The 21,806-nt window shown below is 34.2% G+C and overlaps 1 pseudogene; it reads right to left on the bottom strand.

Annotated features, from left to right (window-relative positions):
* Positions 1–8,794: 8,794 nt before the first annotated feature.
* On the bottom strand, positions 8,795–9,723 carry LOC105536697 (annotated as a pseudogene).
* Between the last annotated feature and the right edge of the window lie 12,083 nt (positions 9,724–21,806).

Below are 21,806 nucleotides of genomic sequence, written 5' to 3'. Positions count from 1 at the left end.
GCCCTAGATAGCTTCAGGATGTGTGCTAGTCACCAGAAGGACCTAGGCAAGTTAAGAGCCTTGGGACTTTTAGCCCTAATCCCCAACCTCCAGGTAGGTCAGAAGAACTGATGGTTAAGTTGATCACCAATGGTTAATGATTTAAACAATAACACCTGTGTAAGGAAGCATTTATAAAAACCCAAAAGGGCTAGGTTTAGAGAGCTTCCAGATAGCTGAACACAAGGAAGTTTCTGGACAGTGACATGCCCAGAGAGAGTATGGAAGCTCTGCATCCCTTCACATATGCTTTGGCCTGTGCATCTCTTCCAGCAGGCTGTTCATCTGTTTCCTTTTTAATGTCCTTTATAATAAATTGGTAAACATAAGTAAAGTAATTCCCTGAGTTCTGTGAGTCACTCTAGAAAACTACTGGGACTTTGGACCAGAAAATATCCATTTGGAGGCATTTACAGCCTTACTATGGGGCATTAATTGAAGCTAGCCCTATGACTGAAGTACATAAAATAATGTCAAAACCTAAAATATCAATGATGTCAATAGGATGTCATACAAAAGCTCTAATAGGAATGGTAGTACCCACAAGATTACCATGATAAAATGGAAACAGTTTATACAAGATCATGCTACCTGAGAAATGCAAGGAGATATTCACAAGCAGGAAGCCTCTTTTCTCCCAGGACTGACTCTGAAACTGTGCGAGGAGCAGCTGGGTTTAAACATAATTGGACAGTTCCCTATAAACAGTCCTCCGCTGACCAATAAACAGATACTTGGCTTGTGGCTGGAAGTTTTGAGGTGAACAGACAATATTCTATTTCAAAAGACGCCACTCTGATTGAATAGGGTAATAACAAATCAGCCTGGTGGGCTGAATTGCATGATGTTTCCCTAGCAGAGATGGAAGAATTGAACAGTGGGAAATCTCCTATGTTTGGGTTTTTACTGACTCATGGACAGCAGCCAACGTCCTAGCCATACAGTAGGCAGGAAGTGAATGGAAACCCGGCCTAATGAAGGGATGTCTGCAACAGGCACAGTCCTGCGACAGTTTGAAGGGGGTATTAAAGTAGTACATGTCGATGTCCATTAGAGCTCCCTTCTGGGTTCAAAAGATGATCGGAATTAATAAGCAGATATCCCCACATGCTTACCTGAGTTGGTCACATGGGTCCATGAAATTAGTGATATTTGGGAGCTGCAGCAATGTAGATATTGGCTGAATCTAGGCATATTCCTCTTGCACCAGGGCACAAAATGCCAAGAACTATCCTGTCTGCCAGCAAAAGAGATAGACTCTGAAGATGGGTATGTGGCACATTTCCCTGTAAAAAGACCCTAAACATAGTTAGCGAGTCAGACTGATGCTGGTAGCTCTGGGAAGCTACTAATTGGTCTTGACAGGAATAGACACTGACTGTGGACTGGGTTTTGCCTGCCTGGTGGAAGACTCAAATTCTCAGAGTGCTGGAGAATAATTGGAACAGAAGATATCGCACTGATTTGGAAGACCATGAAACACACTGTCCAACCCACAAGGTCAGACAACATGCAGAGAGTTATTCTCCTCAGAATAATAGTTCCATAGGAAAGTGGAATGAGCAATTGAAACATTGGTTATCTAAAATAAGGGGATATGTAGACCTGAAGGGCTGGCTTACATGCCATCATCCGTGTGCACTCACACTAGACATGAGTAAGACTAAAGGAATGTCCCTACTAAATATGACTGTTTTTCTGGTGCACCTGGAGAAGAAGGATTGCGAGAGGATGTTGGTCAAACTATTCAAGTCTTCCAAAGGAGGAGTTTTCTGGTAAAATGACTATACTTTTTCTTTACTTTCTTCTTCTTCTTACCTCTATTTTTGCCATACCTAATGCAGTGGTCACAGGACCAGGACCAGAACTACAAGTGTTGGAAGCAGGGATGATTTCTTGGCAAGAAGTTTTAATTATGCTTTTAAAACTTATATCGGAATTTCCAAGGCTCTGGTAAGGGTCAGTTTTACCTACATCCTATTTGGCAAAATTGAGGTTAACAGTAAATGCAGCTATATTTCCTGATGGTAAAAATATTCCATTAGTTCTGCACCTATGCAATTGTGCCCTGTATGAATGGAAGCAAACCAAGGGGGAGATAATTGCTAGATTAGTACTACTGCCCACAATTTAAACCAGCACAATGATCAAACCTAATATTCCTTCCAAAGATGAAAAGGTTTGGGTTTATTGAAGAAAAGGGGGCCTGGTAGCTGAGGTTAAAGAAATGAATGAATGAATTATAAATTGAGAAAAATCCATTATTACATTAACCCCTCCAAAAAGGCTCAAACAAAGAGATGACAGCATCACTTAGCTCGATTATACCAGATGCCTAAAAGGGTGAAGATATGTTTGCCAAGGCCACTCCTGCTTATAGAACCTGAAAAGATTGAGGGAAGCCTACAAACCTGAGTGGCCTTGCGCTGAGAGACATTTTCCTACAATATGATGATGCACTGATGTAATTATTAATGATTGAATGAGATTATAGCAATGTAGCAGTATCTTTTGACTTATATGATCCTTTTGTTGTAATGGGTCGCTGGCCAGAAATCAGGAGGTGGACTGTGAAATAAGAAAGATTTATATTGGTCTATGCCCCCCTGCCTTTGGCAGAAGGCTTCTAAAACCCTTGTAATTTCTTGGACAGTAAGGGAGTCAAGAGAATCTGTTGTTCTAATATTTGATCTTTGACCTGGTTCCTGACATGGACCTCCCAAATCTCTTGAAATTTTCTGGGTGATAGGAGCATCTTTCATTCTAGTGAGCTGAGTCTTGGTGAGCTCCTGGAAAGCCCAAAACAATCTGCAGAGTTAATGGTATTCCTATTAAACTATCAAGGTCATTTTTCAAAGAATTGGAAAAATGATTCTAAAATTAATATGGAGGCAAGAAAAAGCTCAAATAGCTAAAGCAATCCTAGGCAAAGAGAACAAAGCTGCAGACATGACATTACCTGACTTCAAACTATACTACAAGGCTACAGTAACCAAAACAACATGGTATTGGTACGAAATCAGACACATAGACCAATGGAACAGGACAGAGATCCTGGAAATAAATCGTCACACCTAGAGCCACCTGATCTTTGAAAAAGTTGACAATAATAACAAGGGGAAAAAACTCTCTATTAAATAAATGGTGCTGGGATAACTGGCTAGCCATATGAAAGGAACTGGACCTCTCCCTTTCACAATACACAAAAGTTAACTTATTGTGCATAACTCATTATGCATAAAAATTATGCATCTGAAAAAGGTCTAATATCCAGAATCTATGAAAAGCTTAAACAATTCAACAAACAAGAAACAATCCCATTAAAATGGGCAAAGGACAAAAATAGACACTTCTCAAAAGAAGATATATATGAGGCCAACAGATATATGGAAGAATGCTCATCAATAATTATAAGAGAAATGCAAATAAAAGCCACTCTGAAACACCACCTCACATCAGTCAGAATTGTTATTATTAAAAAGTCAAAAACAACAGAAAATGACAATGTTGTAGAGAAAAGGGAACACATACACTGTGAGTGGGAATGCAAAGTAGTTCAACTACTGTGGAAAGCACTTTGGAGAGTTCTCAAGGAACTTAAAACAGAGCTGGCATTCAACCCAGCAATCTCGCTCCTGGGTATATACCTAAAACAAAAGAAATCATTTTACCAAAAAGACAAATGCACTCATATGTTCATCACAGCACTATTCACAATAGGAAAGACATGAAATCAATGAAAAATGTCCATTGATCGTAGACCAGATAAAGAAAATGTGATACATATACATCTGGAGATACTATGCAGTCATAAAAAGGAATGAAATTACATCCTTCACAACAACATGGCTGGAGTTGGAGGCCATTATCCTAAGCAAACTACACAGGAACAGAAAACAAGATACTGCATGCTCCCACTTACAAGTGGGATCTAAACACTAAATACACATGGAAACAGCAATGGGAACAATAGACATTGGGGACTTCTTGAGAGAAGAGACTGAAAGGAGAATGTAGGTTGACAGGCCATTTATCAGGTACTATCCTCACTACCTGGGTGATGGGATCATTTGTACGCCAAGCCTCAGTGACATACAACTTACCCATGAAACAAACTTACATACGTTCCCCTGAACCTAAAATAAAAATAGAAATAAATGCATAACTTTTATTTTCATAACAAAACTCTCAACCTTCTCTTTGTTCTTCAGACATACCTAAGACCAATTGGTCTGTATGTACACCCCAAATTGCAATACTTGCTTCCCAAAATGAAATGATAAATTCAGAGATTTATCTCTATGTTTTATTTTGACCTCAAAATACTTGGTGTCAGAGGTGGGGATCCAAAGTCGATTTACTTCAGAGTGGTTACTGGTCTTTGAAACTATCACTAGAAATACCCATACTCAGGACTCTTGAGGTCCCACTTCTGTAGATGAACTGCTTTCATTCTTTTGAGACTATCTTGTGCCAAACTTCTAATTTTTGTAGAGTTCTGTTTTATTTGGAATTTGGCTAGAAAATGAATGGGTCTTTCCCCCTCCTGAGAGGAATTTATTTTCCCCCTGCTGGTTGGGAGATCTTCTGTTGGAGAGGCTTGTTTGTCTCCTGTTGAACTCAGCTTCAAGGTTTGGACCTCAGCTATAAGGTTTGTAGGCAGGGATTTTCCTCTTCATAAAGAGAATGTTTAACCTTCTTCCTGGTAAGCATGTACTTTATTTTTTATTTGGCACTTACATTTGAACTTAACTTTTGTGTATTCAACACATGCATTTTAATTGGCTTTTGTGTATTCAGCATTAAACAGAATTATCTACATAAGTTTAGTTACCAATGGGCTCTCCATGTTTAAAGGCATGCTAAGATACTTTCTAGCACTCTAGGTAGTAACATGTTCAAACATTATGGGGATCATTCAAACAGTCTGTTCTTAAAACTAACTGACCACAGCCATAATATCATGCACTTCAAATAAGACTGATCTCTCAATTGGTATCTTAACACTCAGTTTTTTAAAAAAAAAATTCATTCAGGATCAAAGATTGCATCACTAAAAAATATTGTTTCCTATCTAGCTGAGTTTCTCTTGTTTCCTACAATTACTCCTTATCCTCCTCTAAGCTAAGCTCTTTGGCATACTTGACACTTAAGCAAAGACACTTGAAAGCCAACAGGTATAAAAGAGAATCACTTTGACTTTCACACTGTTTCTTAAAAACAACAGATAAAATTCCCATGTAAAGACACTCTACCTAGCCTAAGATGAATGGTAATATTCTAACCTTTAAAGACCAATAATTCAGACCAAGAAATAGCATATGGTACAGATCTTTTTAGAATAACTCTTATTTTGAGGGGCCTTCTTACATAGTGCAGTCACATTTTCACAGTTAACTATTCTTTGTCCAATCCAGTTTAGGTAACTAATTCAAACTGCTTTACTCCAGATCTTGCTTATGAGCTTCATAAGATTACCTGTTAAAAAAAACCATTTAGCTTTATTCCATTTTGTCAGAAATAAAATTTGTATACAACTGTCTTTTATAAACTGATGAGTTTATATATTTTACTCTCTCATCTAAATTTCTAAAATAAAAGCTATAAGATTCTTAAATGTGTATGTGTATATATGTATATATTATTTATATTATTATACTATATTATATATAAAATGTTTATATGTGTTTAGCACATGTACAGGTATTATGTTATATGCTGTGTCCACATTTTAAAAAAATCTGCTGTAGTCAGCCAAACATTTCTTAAGAAATTTACTTCCAATTGGTTTAAATAAGCAGTAATATAAAATATGGAGTAGTTGACCCAAATGCTTTTTTAGCTCAGATGACTTAAATAAATTTTTGATAAATTAATTGGTTTGAAAATTGTTGATAAAATAAACTTAGAAATGTTTTCAAAATTGTCCACCTACATTTTTGCCTGTGTTTACCAGTCAGATAGTCTTTAGATGCTTTAAGATCATGAAGATATAAACCCAGCCTAAAACAGAATGACCTTTGTGTAATTATTTAAAAAGTAAAATTAATTTAATATTATTGATTTAATAAAAACATCTATATTTTCTGCCTTATCAGCAAGATGCCCAAGCATTTAACTTTAGGTTTCTTATTTGGGTAAACACTGGTATTAGCAGGCTATAAAATTGGTTAACTTAAAAAATAAAAAAACGCTCTTTAGCCAATTGGTATAAGCAATCCAGGCATAATTATTTTTAATATTAAATAAATTCAGTAACTATAAACATTTATAAACATATATTTAATGTAATTTAAAATCTTAAAGTTATGTTAAATTAAATACTAGATATTTGTTACATGTCTGGGTTATATCCAAATAAAATTTTTAAAACTGAAGCATAATTGCTGAACAAATCCTTATTCTTTGCTTGTTTTAGTTTTCATAAAAATACAATATATTTAGGTCTATTAATCCATGTAAAAATTATATAAAAGACCCAAAATGTGTTCTATTAAAAAAATAATTTTGTATAAGAAAGAGTCTTGGGTGGTAAATATTTTGTCCTAAGGTAAACTGATTGGTTGTTCAAATATATTTTTTAAAATGTGTAGGGCTAAGACTGGGGGTTTAAGAAAACGAGGAAATATCTGAAAAAGTTAAAGAGGATTTATGAAAGGTGGGCCTTACACAAACGTTTTGTGTAAAATTGGCTTGGCTGGGACTGGAAAGAATTTGTTTATAATTTTTTTCTAAACATTGGTGTCAGGGGTGCACTGATACAGGACGAGTCTGGTTCTACAGATTTTAAACATCAGGGTTTTCTCAAAGTATTGAACTTCTCTTCATAAAACTGAAAAAGGCTTGGATTTTGTTTCTTTATCTGCCATCTTTTAAATTAAAGTTTTTATTTGTGCCACATTTTTCTTAGATATATTTAATTTCCCTAGTTTCACATTGAAAATGCTGTGCTCTTTGTTCAAAATGGTACTTCCATTTATTGAGGAAGAGTTTTCCATTGGAAATTTTTCAGATTCATATCTCAGAGGTTCAATTTTTACAATATCTCACTGCATATAATTTGCAGGTCATAGTTATTGCCTTCAGCTTTTTCTCCCCTTAAGGAGGTGTGTGATAATAACTCTCTCCTTCAACTTGTTTATCAGTTTTTGCATCTTTTTTCTCTGGTTTCAAATCAGCAATTGTGGCCTTATTATTGAAATGTTTATCTTGAAGGCCTGGAAAGGCAATGTTTTTCTCCAGTATACCTTAATTCTGTACTCTTGGTTTTTCTCAAGGTGTTTGACTTGCTACCCTTCTAACCTTGGGCATATTCTTCCTGTGACTGATTACATTTAAGCATCTTTTCCATCAAATTTAACTTGCAGGTTAGCTAATGACCTTTCCACAAGGAGAAACAATCAATCACACTTCAAAATATTTTTCTTTTCCTTTCTGGCAGATGGCCTAAAAAAGAAAGATTTTACATTTTATCAGAATGATTTCTTGTGTTGCATTTATTAGATCCTACTTGTTATTTAAAGCTCAGAAACTGAGCTTTAAGAAGGTTAAGGTTTTTTTCATCCATGTACTTCTTGGTATTGATTTTAAAGCATTTTGATTATCACTCTGGTTACATAAGTGATTATTATTTTACAAATGACCTGTGATCCTACTTTGATCAAGTGTTTTAAGCCTTTGAACATTTTTCAGAAACTTCCTCAAAATCAAGTTATAAGACTTTTAACCTAAAATTAACTTTGGAATTTTTCAGTTGGACCTCAGGAACGATTTAAAAGACATGTATGTCTCATCTGGTGCAGCTATTAAATATTAATAGCTGCTAAACTTATTAAATAAGTTTAGGCTTATTTAGTAATTTATATAAGAAATATTGTCAAATGACAAGTGATAGTAGAACTTTCAGTTGCATTTATGGGTATGTTGTTGATATAAAGTTTTCAAAAATAATATAAATTTATAATATTCTAATATGTTATCAGTAACAATTCTGGCAGTCTTAAAATGGTATTATGTTGCTCTATGTGTTGGTCAGTTTCCCAGGCCTAGAAGTCTAAAAGAATAGGTTGCTTACTAGTTGAACATAGAGGGGTGTTCTAGACTAGATTTTCCTCTTAGTAACAAGATCCCTAATTGCACTCAAAGCACTACTAATTGTTTAACTATTTTTTCACCCACTTTATTGTTTTCTGCTTATGTGAATATTGAATATTAATATATTAAAATAATTATATACATGGATATAATTTTTGAAAAATTATAATTGTACACATATGCATTTTTAACATATGTAATAGCATAAAGAAAGGCAAAGAAGGAACAGCAAACCTGAATCAACATACAAGGTAACATTTGTTTTGCTTTCCAAAAAGTAATTGTGATGAGACCCAATTATTCCCTTTAGATGAGAATGCTTTTCAACCCAATGCAAGAGGAAAATATCAGCTTATGCCAATAGCCCTGCAAATACACATTGTGGGTGGGAATTCATTAAAACATTTTAGGATGTTCTATGGACCAGTCAAAATGCAGCTCACACGAAAAGTATATTGTAAAGATTTGAAACTATGCAAAACTGTTCATAGATAAGGAATTAAGTATGTATTTGTATTATCGACTAACTTGGAATAAACTGTCCAAGGTATCTGAGCTCCTGAATTAAGGACAATACATTGTCTCAAGACGGCATAAATTTTAAATATTTGTATTTACACTGGTGCTTACAGAAGGCATGATTTGTGTACTTATAAATTACTTAGATCTTCCTCAGACTCAGGAGCTGACTACTCAGTCTCTTCATTGCTATCTTCATATCTTTGTTTTGCAATGAGTAGATGGCAGGACTGAGGATGAGTGTAATCATAAAGTCTAAAATGGCAAGAAATGTATCCACTGGTACTGTGGGAAATGGCCACACATAAATAACAAAGAACAAAGCCACCACAGTGATGTGAGCTGAAAGAGTAGAGAGGGCCTTGGACAAATCACGTGATGAGTGTTTCCATACAGTGACAAGGTTGAAGATATAAGAGATAATCAATAAGAAGAAAGTGCCTGTGGAAATGAACCCACTATTGGCAGTAACCAGGAACTCTGTGTCCTGTAGCTGTCTATGCAGGCAAGTTTGATAAACCAAGGAAGATCACAGTAAAAGCTGTCTATCTCATTAGGACTGCAAAAAGGCAAATGGACAACAAAAGCCAACTGGGTAACTAAGTGAATGAGACCAATAACCCAAGCATGAGACAGAAGCAAAATGCACATCTGCGGGCTCATGATGGTCAGGTGGTGGAGGGGTTTGCATTTGGCCACATATCTGTCAAAGGTCATAGCTATAAGAAGCGCCATCTCAGATCTACCTAGGACATGAAGGACAAATATCTAGATGACACACCCCTGGAATGATATGGTATTGTGCCCAGAGTATAGGTCAGAAATCATCTTAGTAACTGTTAAGGTAGAAAAACACAAATCCATAAATGAAAGTTGGCTAAAAGGAAGTACATGGGGGAATGAATGTAAATGAGGGTCAAAGGTCACTATAAACACAACAATAATGTTTCCCAGAACAACTGTCACATAAAACACTGTAGAAATGGCAAGCAGGAAGTGCTGCACTGGTCTGTAGGTAGAAAGTCCCAGGAATACAGATTCAGATACCTCAGAGTAATTTGCTTCAGACATTGGGTTTTGTCTGGCGTAACCTGAAAGATCACAAATAAAATAAGAACAAAGGAATTTGTCAGAAATAAATATTGAAAAAAACAGATTTAAATTGTTCTTAAATAGACATTAAAAAGGAAATCTTCCTGAACAGCCATAAGATGTTTTGAAAATTTTATGCATTTATTTATCCATTTAACTATTATTTGTAATGAGCATCTATTATATGCCAGGAACTATGTCAAGTTCTGAGATAAAACACTGATCTCGGCTTCAGGAATATTACAGGCTAATGCTAATTCTAGACATTGAATAGTTTCAAATACAGATAAAACTCTGATAATTAATACAAAGAAAACAAACAGAGCACTATTTTTAAAATGACTGATCACATAGGTGCCTGCTCAGACTCCGCTACAGGGAATTATTACTGAGGAGTAAGAAGAATAGTCAAGACTTTGGAAATACTATGTGCAAAGACCCTGAGACAGTTGTTCGGAGGTTAAGTAAATGAGATCAGGCTGCAGTGACAGGATAGAATGATGGAATTCTGCACCCATAGAAACTTTACTTTTATTCTAAGAGCAACAGAAAACTATCAAGGATTTTAAATGTAGTTTGATCATACTTCCATTTGTGACAAAAGGTCACAAAATGACAAAAGGTCACAAAAGCTTCAATGAAAAGGTTAGATTTTGCTTAAAGTGACCTGTCAGGAGACTACTGAAGAACTGTAACACATCAGCCTGGACAGGATGAATATTCAACCAACAACATTCGCACAAGAGATAAAACTTGGAAAAATGTAGATCTTTGCCTACAGACAGGGACTTAATGAAGTTTCAAATGAATATTTAAAAGTTAAAAAGAGAAATAAAAAAAGTATGGGAACATGTAGCAAACATTAAGTTGGAAAATCTAATCAAAGCATATCTCATATTCACAAATTATGGAGGAAATGACTGAAAAAACATCCAATATATTAAAATACGTCATATTTTATGTATGTGCTCATATATGTAGATATATATCGTGCATATAGATACATATCTATATATCTTTACATGGAGATTTAAGCACTATAAAAATTAAAAACAGACGAAGAAAAATAGTTGTAAAACATCAGATTAACATTTTAAAATAAAATTAGTCTTCCAAATAAATAACAGACAAAAAGTGTGGTATGTCAATTAAAAAATGAATGAAACATATAAAGACAAGTTGCAAGAAAAGACATCCTAAGAATCAGTAGTTATGAAAAGTAAACCTATCACTAGAAATCAAAGAAATGTAAATAAAATAACATTGAGGTGCATTTTCTTTTACCTAACAAATTGTCAAATTTTTTAGAAATTAATGATTTATTGTGGATGTGGATATAAGGAACAAGACGCTGTCATACACTTATAATGGGACTGTAGATTAAACAAGTTCTCTAAAAGGCACATTCAAAATAGATATCAAAACCTCAACTTTGTCTATAGAAACAAAAATTGATAGTAAGCAAAAATGTGAATAACATATACTTGAATACAAAGAGAAGGTCACAAGATAAAATATGTAGGAAGACCTTTTTTAAAAATTGTGCATCTAGGAAGAAACAGACAATTTTCCTTACTGCTTATCAATAAATTGTTAACCTCCAGGCTTATATGCATTTATTAGTTTGAATCACGGATAAAATTGTTCTTTCGCTGTGTCCAAAGATGGTCAAATATCAGTTTATATTATAGAGTCTAATCTAATCTATTAACTTATTTTTCCCCTTAATTTTCTAAATTACTTTATCCTTAAGTATTCAAACAAAATTACTGATGCTTGTTCCACACTTAAATTGAATACTATGGGTTCCACCACTGGCAGAGCCACCACCAAATTTTTCTCTAGGCCCATACTACTGACAACAATTCTTTCTCATGTCTTCACTTCTCTCTGCACTACTCCACACTGAACCCAGTCTCTGGCTTTGAAGAACCCTACACTGCCTCAGCAAGAAAGTAGAATAGACTGGTGGCAGCCACGAGGGACCCATAACAGGCAATAATAAACTAAAAGGCAGCCAAACCAAGCAGACATGGGCATCCTGAGGGTTACAGACATAAAGTAGGTAATGCAGCCAAAAGGAAACGCTACAGGGGTGATACAATGAGGCCCTACCACAAGGGCACCAAATGGAGAACTTTATAGGCAGTAGCTGGGAAAAATTAGGATAGAATTGAGCAAGGGGAAAAAAGGGACAATCACGGAGGTGAATTACAGTGGATATGATGTTTTAGGAGACTTGTAATCAACTCTATCTAAAGGTTTTGATCATACAATATGAGGGTTTTAAAATATATATTGCAAAATACAAAAAAAAGTGTATTTCGGTATATTCCCAACTGAAAAAAAAATGGAAAATAAAAAGTTTAAAGACCAAAAGAAAGGTCAGTAAAAATATACTGATAGATTATTTTCTTGAATGGTAAGAAAATTGAGTGATTTATTTTTGTTTTCTTGTTTTATTTTTCAAATATTAAAAATTACTTTATTAAGGTCTTTATTTGATAATATTCAATAGGAAAGGAAAATTATCATCAAACAGAGTGTTATGGTTGATAGAAAGATCAATATGTTAACACCACAAGGAGGAGGCCTAATTTTAAAAGGTAGGAGACATGCACAGGCAACTCACAACAGGAGCGACAATACATACAAATGGCCAGTAAATATATTTATTGCCATTTAACTTCATCAGTCATTAGGAGTTTCACAAGATTTTTTTGTTTGTTTGTTTAATAATCATCAGGGAAAAAGAAAGAGATAAACAGAGAGAGAAATCAGAAATAAGTAAATTCCAAGTTTTTCTAGGTCTCAAAATGAAAGGTACTCTTATACACTGTTAAAGGATTTACAAATTGACAACAATTACTAGAATCTGAAATGCACAAATCTATTTCTAGACATACTAGCACAAAAGCAAATGTTATATATATGTAGGTAACACACATATATATATTTATACATATATACCTCTATTAGAATGTTGTTTCTATGTCAATCAATAGTGAGTATTAATCCCATTACAGTACGTCTGTACAAGAGAATACTTTGAAGCTGTTAAAACTAACTAAATAGTTTTAAATATATTTGGAAAGATTTCCAATTTAGTGAAAAACAATAAAATACAGAATAAAATTTAAACATGAAACTTTGTGGGTGTGTTTAAACAAAAAAAATTCTCCAGGAATGCACACCAAATATTGCCAATGGTGAATGCTGAAAAGTTGGATTACGTGTGGTTTTCACTTCTTAAGATCTATATTTTGGTATTATTGAAATTGCCTAAAATATTGCTTTGGACTGTAAAATAGATTTTTAAAATACCAAATAAGAGTTTGAAGATGCACAGCCTGCAAATTCAGAATGTAGTAGTGCCAGCATTTAAGTTTGGATTTTAAAAATAAAATAAAGTTTCACAAATGTGAGAAAAATCATTTTCCCCTTAAAAAGCGACGGCTGTAATTTAACAGAAAATATTCTCAGTAAGGGATTCATCACCAAGATAAAACCTCATATTGCTGAGCCATCTATTGCTAGTTTCTTTACAATGTATCTGTCGTTTAGTTGATTGATATTGGTAAGGAAGGAGATGAAAGGCAAAAGAAGGATAAGGGAGGACAGAATAGGGACAGGAACAAGGGGGAAAGAAATAGGAAAGAGTAATAGAAGCAAGCAAGAAGGGATACTGTAAAGGTTAAAAGGGAAGCAGTCAAAAAGAACACCAATGGAGTATTTCCGAGTCTAATCCTGTCTACTCACCACTTAAAATCCCTGTGACTTCTGTCTTCAAAATATGTCATGATGGCAGTAAAGCTTGAGATCTACCCACAGCACATCTCCCAACTTCTCATCTGAACTCTCCAGCTCACAAACCTGATGAACTACAGGAACACTCCTTGTTCTTTTGTGACTCCTCAGGCTCACTCATAATTTTTTTTTTTTTCATATTCAAGGGATCCCTGACCTTTTTCATTTAGCTGATTACTTCTCATTCTAAAATGCCATCTCATGCATCAGTTCATCAAGGATGTCTCTCTCTCTACTTCAGTCTGGAATAGATCTTACCCCTCTATGCAATTACATCATGTTTTCAAACCTCTCACATTATTTCATACTATATTTACAGTTAATAGTCTCTCTGTCTCCTGTGCTAGGTCTATGAGCTTCTTGAGAGCGGTGACTGTATTTTATTCAGAAATCCTGGGCAACAGTAAGTTTGAGAGACAAGTGGTTGGAAGGATGCGGGCAGGCATATGTATATAGACGATGAAAAAATTGATAATAATGATTTCTTGGTAAATAATGTTCACTCTACATGTTAATCCTTTTGAAAATTGATTACAATAAAAATATTGAAAATAATTGTTACTCTAGAAATTATCTCACACATTGCAGGTTTTAGGCATCTTACTGTAAAACTAATTTCCAAGATTGTTGCTAGTTTCTATTGAAATATAATCTAGACCCATAAATTTCCCTGTAAATCCAAATACTATGTAGGCATTGTACTGTGTGCCTGAGGGCCCTGGTGCCTCAAGAGCCTTCATGAAGCTGGACTACCTGGCCACTGTCACTTCTCCTGCCCTTATGTGAGGTTTTATAATTTTTGTCTTCCAAGTAATTGGTCCATTTCATCTAGGATATCAAGTTTGGGGGCTTAAAGTTGTTCGTAATATGTATTTATTATCCTTTTACTATCCCTTGAGATCAGTAGTGGTTCGTCTTTTATTTCTGATATTCATAGATTGTGTCTCCTCCTCTCTTCATTTCTCAGTTCAGAGTTTGTTAATTTTATGGGTCTTTTCAAAGAACCAGCTTTTTTTATGTTGTTGAGTATCTCTATTGACATTCCATTTTTCAACTTCATTGGTTTCTGACCTAATATTCATTTCTTTCCACGTTAGGCTTATTTTGCCTTCTTTTTCAGTTTTCTAAGGTAGAAGCTTAATATTATTGATTTAGATCTATCTTCTCTTCTAATATGTTTAATCAATGACATCAATTTCCCTCTAAACACTACATTCATTGCATTCTACAAATTTTGATTTGTCTTTTCATTTATATTTAGTTCAAAATATTTTTAATATCTTCTGAGATTTCTTTTTTGATCCATTTGTTATTATTAACAAGAGTGTTGTTTAATCTCCAAATATTTTAGAATGTTCCAGCCATCTCTCTGTTATTGACCTTTAGTTTAATTCCTTTGTAATCTAAGAACATGTTTTGTATAATTTCCATTCTTTTAAATTTGTTAAGTGCGTTTTATGGAGTAGAGTATGGTCTATCTTTGTGAATGTTCCACGTGAGCTTGAGAAGAATGTGTGATCTGCTGTTCTTAGATGTAGTTTTCTAAATGTGAATTAGTTCAAGTAGATCAATGGAGTTGTTGAGCCCTATGAAGTCCCTAGGGATTTTCTGCCTGCTGGATCTAACAATTACTGAAAATAAGGTGTTGAAGTCTGCAAATACAGTAGTTGTTTGTCCGTTTCTCCTTGGAGTTCTATCAGTTTTTGCCTTAATATTGTTGTTAAACATTTACACATTCAGAATTGTTATGCCTCTTTTGAAAATGAATGAATTCCCTCAGATTATGTGTGTCTCAGAAAATGTTTTGTCATTCTTCACTTTTGATGGATAATTTTGCTAAACATAGTATTCTTGTTTGTTTTTTTCAATGCTGTAAGTATTTCACTCCTCTCTCTGCTACATGGATTGACCAAAAAAAATATGTAATTTATATTCTTGTTCCTCTGTAGGTAAGGTTATTTCCCTACATCCTCTGGATTCTTTCAAGACTTTGTCTTTTTTTTTTTTCTTTTCTTTTCTATAGTTTAGATGTGACATGCTTAGGTATGGATGGGATTTGTTCTGTTTTGTATTTATCCTGCTTCGTGTTGTCTAAGCTAAGTGGTTTCATGACTGCCATTAATTTGAGAAAATTCTGAGCTATTATTATTTCACACATTTCTCCTGCTCCTTTTTCTTTTTTCTTCTGTTCTTCTGGTATTCCAGTTGCATGTATGTCATACCTTTTATGATTGTACAACAATTCTTGGATATTCTGTGGGGGTGAGTGTCTTCTGTTTTCCTCTGTACATTTCAGTTGGGAAGTTCCTATTCAAAAGTCTTCAAGCTCACTGATTCTTTTCTCAGCTTTGTCCTATCTACTGCTGAGCCCCTGAAAAGCGTTCATTTGTTCATTTGCAGAACAGAGATCAAAGAGGAAATTGTCAGGAACTCTCCTTGCACAATTCCATGTAATTATTTGTGCTAGTACCCCTCTTCAGTTTTTCTTCTTAATCTTTCACTATGTAGTATCTAAGAACACGGATTCTCTGAGCCAGGCAGTCATAGTCTGAGTCTTGTCTCTGTTACTGTGATGGCTAATATTGAGTGTCAATTTGATTGGATTGAAGGATACAAAGTATTGATCCTGGGTGTGTCTGTGAGGGTGTTGCCAAAGGAGATTAAGGTTTGATTCTGTGGGCTGGGAAAGGCAGACAAACCCTTAATCTGGGTAGGCAAAATTTAATCAGCTGACAGCATGGCTAGAATATAAGCAGGCTGAAAAATGTGAAAGGAGGGACTGGCCTAGTCTCCCAGCCTACATCTTTCTCCTGTGAGGGATGCTTCCTGCCCTTGAACATTGGACCCCAAGTTCTTCAGTTTTGGAACTCAAACTGGCCCTCCTTGCTCCTCATCCTGCAGACAGCCTATTGTGGGACCTTGTGAGTGAGTGAGGTAATAATGAACTCATATATATGTCATATAAAATATATATTATAATTATATTTTATATATATATTCCATTAGCTCCATCCCTCTAGAGAACCCTCACTAACACAATTACTTATGAGCTATGGGAAATTAATCAACTTCCAAATGCCGAGCCTCATATGTTTTTGATCTAAAATAGGAGTTCTTGTATTATCTTAATGTTGTTTGTTTACTTATTGTTTTCTTGTACATTTTTGGAAAGTAACTGAAGCAGCTCAGATAAACCAGGTGAATGTATACTCTCTCACATGATAACGTGATAATAGATCTAGTTTATACATATATAATGCCAGTTTATACATCTCCTCAGATTGTGTAGATGCTATATTTAAATATGTTGCTATATTCAAATATGCTGATATCATATTGTTTAGAATATTCACACAATGGAATCTGAATAGTTTATTTACAACTTTTTGTCTATTCTTTTCATTCCTTGTAAATAATCAACTATACTTTTAGGTAAAATATTTTCTAGGTTATGTCTCAAGACCTGAGACCTTCCTTTACCTGATCTTCAGCTTAGTTGACCAGAGGACTCATCACCACTTACCTGATTAATGTCAAGCCCAGTAATCCCACCCTTGTGCCACATTCTCTTCCCAAAACCCAAGCACTAATTCCTAAAGTGTAAGGAGAACACTTTAAAAACATATTTTTACTTTTGAACAAAAAGGAGGTATCTTAAATAATGTTATCTTAATTCCTCATTTCTCTAAAAGCAGTCACTCCATTAAATGAAAGCTATTTCAGCATAAATTGATTTTAATAAATTAAATATTAAAATACCTTTCATATACGGATGATCCCCAATTTATAGTGGTTCTACTTAGAATTTTTCAACTTTGTAATAGTGCAAAATCAGTACATATTCAGAGAAACCATGCTTTAGGTACCCATACAATCATTCTATTTTTCACGAAATTTCAGTTCTGCATTCAGGAAATTACATAAGATAGTCAATATTTTATTGTAAAAGAGACTGTATGTTATATGATTTCATCCAGCTGTAGGCTAATGTTAATGTATTAAGCATGTTTAAGGCAGGCTAGGCTAAGCTATGATGTATTGAATGCATTTCAATTTATAATATTTTCAACTGATCATGGGTTTATTGAGATGTAACCCCATTGTAAGTCAAGGAACGTCTGTACCAAAAAACAAACATAATTCATCAAAATATATATGTTAACATATGCACATGCTATTATGTAATTATATGAAAAGGAAACTGGAACAAAATCCCTAAAAATATGCTCAAAAGTTATTTTTGGCAAAAAAAAGTAATAAAAAAAAGGTGATAGAGGCAGATTATTATATATCTTTCTCAAGCTTTAAAGTGTTGGAACTTTGAACAGTAAACCTGAATTTGCATAATACCTTATCAATGAAAACAAAAGATAAGCTTCTGCTATTGATGTTATTTATAATATTAATAATTTTATTTTTTACATAATATGTTAAACCTAGAACGTTGCTCACAAAAGCACAGAAAGTTTCGAGACCTTAACATGCTTCTCTACTCTTCATTATGTATGCTTCATACAAAAGCAGTGGTTCAGGGCTGGCTGCTCTGTCACAGGCATGGTTGCTGCATCAGTACCTAGCTCATCTCCCACTGCCTATCATTCATGCCCACCAACACAAGTCATCTGGCTTCTGCTGGTTTCTCTTTTAAAAAATTAAACATATAAATATTTTAGAACGGCTTAACTTCTATCATTAGAACCTTTATAACTGTATTCACTAGGTCTCTTTGTCTTTAACAAAAGACTCTCTATTAAGTGATATTCTCAATTCAGAGAAACTCCGAAACTGTAAGGTCCCAAAGGAATATGATATAGGTAGTTTGAAAGCCTTCCACCCCAGAGACTACTCTGCAGTGAATATATGCCTCATACTCTCCCACAAACACTGGTCACTGCAGAAAATGCATTGTTTTGCTGCAACAGGGTTTTATTTCAGACCTTAGTTAAAATATGGGCAATGCTTTATCCATGGGAGAAAAATGTGGTGGAATAATGATGTCGGTCTGGTAAGGTACGATCTGTATTCTAACTTGTCCCTTACTTCCTCTATCACATTTAAGAGAATTTCATGATGTTTTAACACCATTTTTCCATACATACTAAGTAGGATGGTTTGAAAGTGCTGGATAGCTTCCAGAGTTATCAAGAGTTTTCTCCCAGCTACATCTTGGGACTTCTGTACTCCCTACAGCATCAAAGGGAATGATTTCTAGACAATCTCACAGCTCGATAGATGCCCTGGTTGAGGAAGGCCTCTTCTTACATATCCGTAATCATCAGAGTCCACGGTTTTCCTGGATTAAGGGACTGTTCTAAGTACAGATATGTGACTGTCATTAGTGGAAATTTTCAAGCATGGAGAAAATTGTTAATAATTTATGGAGATAAGGAAGAAACTTGGTAGAAAATATGGAAGGAAATCTGTTAAAAGCTATAACTGTCAATGGTGCCATGGAAATAAAATTATGCTCTTGGAACTGAACAGAAAGAGATGCAGGATAATACCACATGAGGAGAAGGACAAATGTCAGAGAACATTGGGTGTGCCTCCCAGTCAGGCTAATTCTGAGCTCTGAAACTTCTAACAAGTTACCTGGAGAGTCAGACTCAGAATAAGACCCATTTCATGGGGTTATTGTGAAGATGAATTTAGACAATATAAGTGAAAGTTTCAGGCACACAGCAGGTATTCAGAGAGATAGGGTGACACAGAGCAGGTTTTAGTTTCACCCTAAAAGCAGCAGCTCCAAAAGAAATGGAAATGGTTTCATTTTCTTTCTATGCTTCTTTTTTTCCCCCTACATTTTCTTCTCTTTGATGAGTTCTGCTTTAAGTCAATCCATTTTATAAATATATATTCTTGCAATTTAGAAAGTAACTTCTCTCTAGGGTATGTCTGAAAATTAATTATACTTGTATTGTTAGTATTGATATTAAATTATAAGTTATTTTATTAGTAATACTTATCTTTTGTAATTTAACTAAAATAATACTAACAACTTTTAAAATAAGTAATAAGGTAAAAAAAGCAGGCGTAGGCTTTTACTCTGTTTGTATAGTACCGATAGTCTATTTCTTTTTTATCTGACATGCCCAGTAGAGATTAATGCACACAATAAGAAAATATTCAATAAATGCTTGTTGACTTGAGTAGAAAAAATAATCCCCTTCTAAATCTGGCACTTTCTAATTCTGTTCTTATTTTTATCCCTGGTATCCAATAATACTGTTGAATCTAAACAACAACATCAACAACTTCAATTATATACAACAGTGGGGATAAGCCCAGACTCAAGCAAAAACCTTGAAGCAATAAGTTCCAAAAGTAATCATAACAGAATTATTATGGATACATAGAATATTTTTCATGCAGCTATTTTCCATTTGTATTTCTTATGTCAGTTACCTTTTTATAGGACACATAGTCTTAGGAAGAGTTTTATTATTTTGTCATGATTCATAAAAATCATATTCCTTTCCAACCAAACTAAACTATTTATAATAACTAAACTATTTATAATAAGCATTCTTTCTAGAAGCTAACTCTACTAGATTCTCTATTATCTGTTTAGATTCAACAGTATTAGATTCAACAGATTCAACAGCATTATTCTAATACTGTTTAGATTCAATAGTATTATTGGATACCAGGGATAAAAATAAGAACAGAATTAGAAAGCACCAGATTTAGAAGGGGATTATTTTTTCTACTCAAGTCAACAAGAATTTATTGAATATTTCCTTATGGACATTTTCCTTTTGTTCACTTTTTTTAAGCTGTAAAAATGAATATAATTGTTATTATGATTATGAAATAGTAATTAGAAGTGTTTAGCACAGCCCTGAGTGCACTCTCCTCTCTCTCAAAGATATGTGCATATACTCTCTATCAATATGTGTGTGTGTATATGTGTGTGTATATATATTAAATTATATACATATATGTGTGTATATATAATTTTATACATATATGTTTATATATGTGTGTTATGTATTTATAAAGGTCTCTCTCCATATATATGTGTGTGTGTGTGTGTATATATACACGTACATATATATGTGTACGTGTATATATATATGCTATCTAAACTAGCAACAATCTAGCTGGCTCCCAACCTTAACAGAGGGCTGTGTAACACCAATCATCAGAAAACTGTCATGGGTATTGGAAATAAGTGATTCATTATAGGGAGCCTTTGAGATCCAGATATCTAAAAAATGAAAAAGAAGGAGAGTAAGAAGGAAAACTAGGAGACAGAACACAAAAGAGGAGAGGGAAAGCAAGAAATAGAAAGAATGTAAATCTATTTTCCAGCTTCACAGAATTACATTTTTAAAGGAATTAATAGCAAAAATGAGTAGGTTAGAGACCAAATTCCTACAACTTGTTGGTAAGGAATCTGTTTAGTTTGTATATGCCATTTATCTTGGCATTGTGAAAGAAACTCTGCCAATGATGATTGGGGAAACATAATGTATTTCAAAAAACATAGCTTCTTCATCTAAGGTAAATGAGACTGATTGGAAATAGTTTCCTCTGGTGATGTTGGAAAATGGAGGGAATTATCAAATTCTGAAAATGTGTAGCCAGAGTCTTGGGTCCCGGGGGCCTTCTCCTTTGTAACACTAAAATCTGTTTTTATAGCAACTTGATGCACAGCCCTCTCCCAGTCTTCACCACAGACTTTGCTTCATTTTAGTCCCTGCAGAGATTTCCAGACTTTAGCTTCTCAAAAATCACCTTCTTTTGAACTAGAAATTTAATGCAAGACAGTGTATTCTACGGTCATAGATTATGTCTGGCAACATGGACTTTTGAACACATTTTAGAGTTCTATATTGAAGATTAGACCTCAGGAGTCACAATAGCTGTGGTATGCCTCAGGTTTTGCGTAATTTCCTACAGGCTACACAAGCTTTGAGTTTCATGATCAGAAAACATTTCTTCCTAATCCCCATTATTTTTCCTTATGCCTAAAACATTTATTCTTTCACAGATGGTTAACCACCTTCTCCTTGACCGGTTTATCTGCTCTTATACTTAATTAGCTATTTTCATTGATGAAAAAGGTTTCGCCATTTTGTCAAGACTAGTAGTAGGATCTCTTTATTTATTCATTAATGAAACTATTATTGACCTTCAAATAATGTCCTAATATTTTCCAGTATTTCAAATGTATATTTAGGCACTATTTTTCTACCATATAGTCCCTAAAAAATAATATGTGCTTTTCAAAAATAATATTGTTGGCCAAG

This window comes from Mandrillus leucophaeus, unplaced genomic scaffold, assembly GCF_000951045.1.
Source record: "Mandrillus leucophaeus isolate KB7577 unplaced genomic scaffold, Mleu.le_1.0 Scaffold163, whole genome shotgun sequence".
Taxonomy (NCBI): Eukaryota; Metazoa; Chordata; class Mammalia; order Primates; family Cercopithecidae; genus Mandrillus; species Mandrillus leucophaeus.
The sequence above is the reverse complement of the archived record's forward strand: the minus strand, read 5'-3'. Positions and strand labels throughout refer to the sequence as shown.